Below are 5,879 nucleotides of genomic sequence, written 5' to 3' on the forward strand. Positions count from 1 at the left end.
CGGCTTCGGCGGTTGCTGAGGCAAAAACTCGGGCCTGGGAGGAGTTCGGTGAGACCATGGAGAACGATTTCCGGACGGCCTCGAAGAGATTCTGGTCCACCATCCGGCGTCTCAGGGGGGGGAAGCGGCTCACAGTCAACACTGTTTACAGTGGGGACGGGGCTTTGCTGACCTCAACTAGGGATGTTGTGAGTCGGTGGGGGGAGTACTTCGAGGAACTCCTCAATCCTACCAACACGTGCTCGGAAGAGGCAGAGTCGGAGAGCTCGGAGACAGGGCCTCCCATTTCTGGGGCTGAGGTTGCCGAGGTGGTCAAAAAGCTCCTCGGTGGCAAGGCCCCGGGGGTGGATGAGGTCCGTCCTGAGTTTCTCAAGGCTCTGGATGTTGTAGGGCTGTCTTGGCTGACACGCCTCTGCAGCATCGCGTGGACATCGGGGACAGTGCCTCTGGACTGGCAGATTGGGGTGGTGGTCCCCCTCTTTAAAAAGGGGGACCGGAGGGTGTGTTCCAACTATAGGGGTATCACACTCCTCAGCCTCCCTGGTAAGGTCTATTCGGGGGTATTGGAGAGGAGGATCCGTCGGATAATCGAGCCTCGGATTCAGGAGATGCAGTGTGGCTTTCGTCCTGGCCCATTTGTGAGTAATTATGGCTGGACATTCACACCTACTTGCAGCCGAACACCACTTCTCCCGCTTTTGATGATGTATGGACCGGCATTCTTACCTTTTCTAACACATTTTTCAGCAATTATGGTTGGAGATTCACACCTACTCACAGCCGAACACCTCCGCTCCCGCATTTGATGGTGTATATTCGGGCATACGAACCTGTTCTTACCCGCTTTTTACAAACCATGGTCGGACTTTCACACCTTCTTGTAGCTGAACAACTCCGCTCCCTCTTTTGATTGTGTACAGTCGGGCATACAAACCTGTTCTTACCCGCTTTTTACAAACTATGGTCGGACATTCAAACCTTCTTGTAGCCGAACACATCCACTCCTGCTTTTGATGATGTATGGTTGGGCATTCGCACCTTTTCTTACCCATTTTTCAGTAATTATGGGTGGATATTCACACCTTCTTGCAGCGGAACACCTCCTCTCCCGCTTACGATTATGTGCGGTTTGATATTCGAAAATTTTCTTTCATGTTTTATAGCAATTATTGATGGACATTCATACCTTCTTGAAGCCGAACACATCCACTCCTGCTTTTGATGATGTATGGTTGGAATTTCGAACCTACTTGTTGCCCGTTTTTCATTAATTATGGGTAGACATTCACACCTTGTTGCAGCCAAACACCTCCGCTCCCTGTTTTGATCATGTATGTTTTGACATTCGCACCTTTTCTCACCTGCTTTTTACTATTGTCGGCCAATCACAGCTTCCTCTCCACCATACTTGTATGGTAGGAAATTCTCACCCACTCTCATCCGAAGACCTCTCCTCCCGCTTTTGTTAATATTTAGTCGGGCATTCGAACCTTTTCTTACCCACTTTTTACAAATTTTGGTCGAACATTCACACCTACTTGACGCTGAATACTTCCGCTCCACCTTTTAGTGATGTATGGTTGGCATTTGCACCTTTTGTTGCCCTCTTTTTATACTGATTGCTGAAGATTAAGTTGTTCTTTCTCAAACTACAATTTTTTTTTAATTGTTGAAACTTGATTTGAAGTGGATAAATAAGGAGGACAAACAGTTTTAAGTCACGCTGATAGAAGAAATTAATTTTATAGCAAAATCTGTATTTCGTCATATGTCGAGAGATGCTTATTGCTGAAGAAGTTCTTTCTCATTCTACAAAGTACAACGTTGTTTATCGTTGAAACTTGATTAGACATGAATAAATATGAAGGAAAAAGCAGTCTTAACTTGGTTTGAGTTAATTAATTCGTTTTATAGGAGAATCCGAATTCGTGCTTATTTTCGGATTCCTGAAGAATGAGTCTGGTTCTTTCTCATAATACAAAGTTTGTTGTTTATTGTTGAAACTTCATCAGAAGTGAAGAAATAAATGAATGCCTATCAACAAATGTGGGATCTAAACTCTACTGCTTCCTCTAAAATAATTTCTTTTCTCAATTCAGAAATGTGTGTGTGTAAGTCACAACACCCGTGACACCAAAACGGCTTTCTTTTCTCTCTTTTCTCTACACTCTGCACTATGAGCACACACACCAAATCAGAAAGGCTTTTTTCTCTCTTTTCTACATTATGGACTGTGGGGACACAAAACCGCTCTCTCTTTTTTTTTTTGATTGTGTGCCAGGGCGTTGTCTCACGTATTAGATTATGCTTAAGATACGAATGGGTTTATCAGTCACATCAGAATCCATACATACTGATCCTCCCGTAATAAAATGGTCGGATCTTATCAAACACACTTTGTTTCTTGTGACAATCAAGTCAGCGAAACAGCGTATACACGTCAAGACACTGAATCAAGTTTGCCACAAGCACTCATAAGTTTGGCAGTATTGCTCTGCCGTCAGCAATCATACACCCATTTTATTTTCGTGAGACGTGCAGGCACCTGTTCATCTACTGTTCTATCACTATGAATTAGTTTATCTATTATCAATAAGGATACTTCTACAACTACTATCAAAGTATGTCCAGACTTCTTATGTTGTCAGTTGCTATATATGAATAAGTGGGTAGCTACTGACAAGCATTAAGCATGTCACACAGCCCAAACATATAACATTTCAGGACACACCACACAGTTAACAACCACAGTGAAGTGTCAAAGCCCAAACATTCAACAGGACACTTACACAACACATTCAAATCAAACAGTCAGACAACATACAAGAACATATACCCCAGCCGGCATTGCTCCCTGCCTATTTTCCTACAGTTCACTATGTGTGCGCACACCTTTATTCACAAACTCTTCAACTTATACTCTTTTACCGAAGCTGCTACAGCTCGATTGGCCGAATACCCTTAGATCCTATTTCGGTGAATTTGACATCTGCCTTACATGTAACAGATTAGCGGTTTAGCAGTTTTAATTTAGTTTGAGTGAAGGAATTCATTTTATAGCAAAATCCGAAATCGTGAAGCACTCATGAAAGTAAGCTTATTCTCGGATTCCTGAAACTTTAGATTTGCTCTTTCTTTTACTGCAAAGTACAACGTTGTTTTTTTTGTATAAATCTTTCTAGACATGGTAAATATGAACGACAAAGCAGTTTTAACATAGTTTGAGTGAAGGAATTCATTTTATAGATAAAATCCCAATCCCAATCCCAAGAGAGAAAAGAGAGTGAATGCGAAGTAGACTTTAACACGGCTATGGGAGCGAGCCGAGTGTGGGCTAACCGGGAGAATTGCTTGAAAGAAACGCGACACTGAATGAGTGGTCAGAACAAAGCCTCAATACGGGATTCTCGTGGTGTTTTTGTTGCTGCCTTGTCTTTTGCATAGAGTAAAAGACAAGGCAGCCATCGACTCAACCAAGCGTCTCAACCAAGCAAAGCTCACCACGCCTGATGCCCTGCTCCCGCAGTGACGGATAATCGTACTCTGGTTTCTCTTCATAACATACAAGTCTTTCGCCTTTTACTAAAGACTTCCGTGGAGAGCAGCACTAATGAGTTGTTTCTATTATTGGCAGGCTTTACCTTTGCGGGTGAAGCCCTTTCTGTCTGTGCAAAAGAAATCTTGCTACTTTGCAGAGTGACTTCTCTGAGTAGAGTCGCCTTACTTGTTGCGACTGTGCCGATGTTCGAAGCTGGAGTGCAAAGTTGTTGCTTGAATGGTGCTTGCTGGAGCATGCGGGAGTGCAAAGTTATACCATTTAAAAGGGCTGAAGAGTGCTCAGTGCAGCGGGTGGGCGGAGGTGCAACGTGACACTCTGGCCACCTATGGCCATAAAAAGAACACTGCTACAAGTGCGCATTGTGCCAGCAAGGGCCCTCGGACCTGAAACAGTGGACAGTTATCGCTTCTCGGCCTTTTGGCTAAGATCAAGTGTAGTATCTGTTCTTATCAGTTTAATATGTCCTCTATACGAGGACAACATATTAAATGGATTTTTAAGAATAGGAGTTGAAAAAGAAGCTTGCTCCGTTCACTCCAAGCCTCGACCCGGTACTGCAGTGCCGCTGGGAACGGTGCGCTCTCCTCTGCTCTTGTGAAAAAGCAAACAGCGGTGTAGGATGGAAGTTTCAGGGAGCCCAAGATGAAACTTTCTTTTAATCTGCTGAGAAAAGAGAGTGAATGCGAAGTGGACTTTAACACGGCTCTGGGAGCGAGCCGAGTGCGGGCTAACCGGGAGAATTGCTTGAAAGAAACGCGACACCGAATGAATGGTCAGAACAAAGCCTCAATACGGTGTTCCCGTGGTGTTTGTGGCTGCCTTGTCTTTTGCACAGAGTAAAAGACAAGGCAGCCATCGAATAGATTGTTTCTACTTGGTCAGCCGAGGAGCAGGGGGGGGGGGCAAGCGTCTCAACCAAGCAAAGCTCACCAAGTAGGAACAATCGGGCCCTTTTCGATGGCTGCAACACCTGAAAGAGATATTGATGCGAGACCCGATCAAATGCTTTTTCAAAGTCTAAATTTAAGATGACAAGCCGGGTGTTTCTGTCTCTAGCGTAATCAATGATGTCTCGAATCAGTACGAGGCTGTCGGTGAGTTGTCTCCCTGAGATGGCACAAGCTTGGTCTGGGTGAATTACCTCCTCTAAAACAGAGGACATCCGTGTCGCTAAAACCTTGCTAAAATGTTTACAGTCAAAGTTTAAAAGTGTGATGGGCCTCCAATTCTTTAGGTCAGTCTTATCATTTTTTTTATAAAGTAGAGTCACTATTCCCACTCTAAAACTGTCAGGCAGTCGGTCGAGTTTTTCAAAATCTTTAAAAACATCTAAAATGTCTGATGATAAAAGGTCCCAATAGGTCAGATAGAATTCTGCAGGAAGCCCGTCTAAACCCGGAGCTCGACTTCTCTTAAAACCTGTTAGGCATTTTTTTAACTCTAAAGCAGTAAAATTCTGTGTCAAGTGTGCATTCTCTTTTACGGTTTTGTCAACGAATTTTAAGATTTCTGCCGATGTTTCCAAGTGCACTGGTTTCTCTTTGTACATGTTACTATAAAAGGTATGTACAGTTTCAATCATCTCTTGTGTGGATTTTGTTAAAAACCCATCTTCTCTTTTTAGATTTTGAATACACTCCTTTTTATTTATAACTTTCTTTCTTTTTCACCTTCCTCAATTTCCTGCTCCCTGCTTCTTACAAAAATTCCTTTACTCTTTATTTCTGCTAAAACTGACATTTCCTTTTTGACATCTTTGATTTCTTCTTTAAAGTCTATGCCACACTGATTTAGTTTAAAGTAGCGCTGTAAGCGTTTATGTAGTCCCATCATACATCTATTCTCTTTCCTTTTTTTACGTTTACCTTGCTGTTTAAAAAAAGTCTGGGTCGTTTCCTTCACCATTTCCCACCATTGTGCATGTGTTTCGTAGAGGTCTTGAAGGGTCTGCCACTCTTTATAACATTCCCTGTACTGACTGACTATGATTTCATCCTCCAACAGGGAACAGTTGAGTTTCCACAGACCACTTCCTACCGTCACACCAGAAGGGGGTGAAAGGGTGCAGGAGAGCATAAGGTGGTCTGAAAAGAAAACAGGGGTTAATCTAACATCAGTGGGTGGGCAATCTCTAGTAAAGAAATAATCAATGCGAGAGGCTCTGGTGCCATCATGACTAAACCAGGTGAAGCCCTCCTCTCTGGGATGCATGGTTTTAAAACAGTCAGTAAGCTTAAAATCCCTGCATATGCCCTGAAGTAAAATCGAAGTCTTATCCACTTTAAAATCTACCCCTGCTCTTTTTCTATCTTTCCTGCTC

General features: G+C 43.2%; 2 non-coding genes across 2 annotated transcripts; both read left to right on the forward strand.

Moving 5' to 3' along the window:
* The first annotated feature begins 3,538 nt into the window (after window positions 1-3,538).
* LOC140274158 (U5 spliceosomal RNA) lies at window positions 3,539-3,652 on the forward strand. Its single transcript, XR_011908136.1, has one exon. It is a non-coding gene; the product is annotated as a U5 spliceosomal RNA (small nuclear RNA).
* A 308-nt stretch (window positions 3,653-3,960) lies between these two features.
* Window positions 3,961-4,144, forward strand: LOC140274389 (U2 spliceosomal RNA). Its single transcript, XR_011908343.1, has one exon. It is a non-coding gene; the product is annotated as a U2 spliceosomal RNA (small nuclear RNA).
* The last annotated feature ends 1,735 nt before the right edge of the window (window positions 4,145-5,879 follow it).

This window comes from Leuresthes tenuis, unplaced genomic scaffold, assembly GCF_036924035.1.
Source record: "Leuresthes tenuis unplaced genomic scaffold, fLeuTen1.0.hap1 SCAF_17, whole genome shotgun sequence".
Classification (NCBI taxonomy): Eukaryota; Metazoa; Chordata; class Actinopteri; order Atheriniformes; family Atherinopsidae; genus Leuresthes; species Leuresthes tenuis.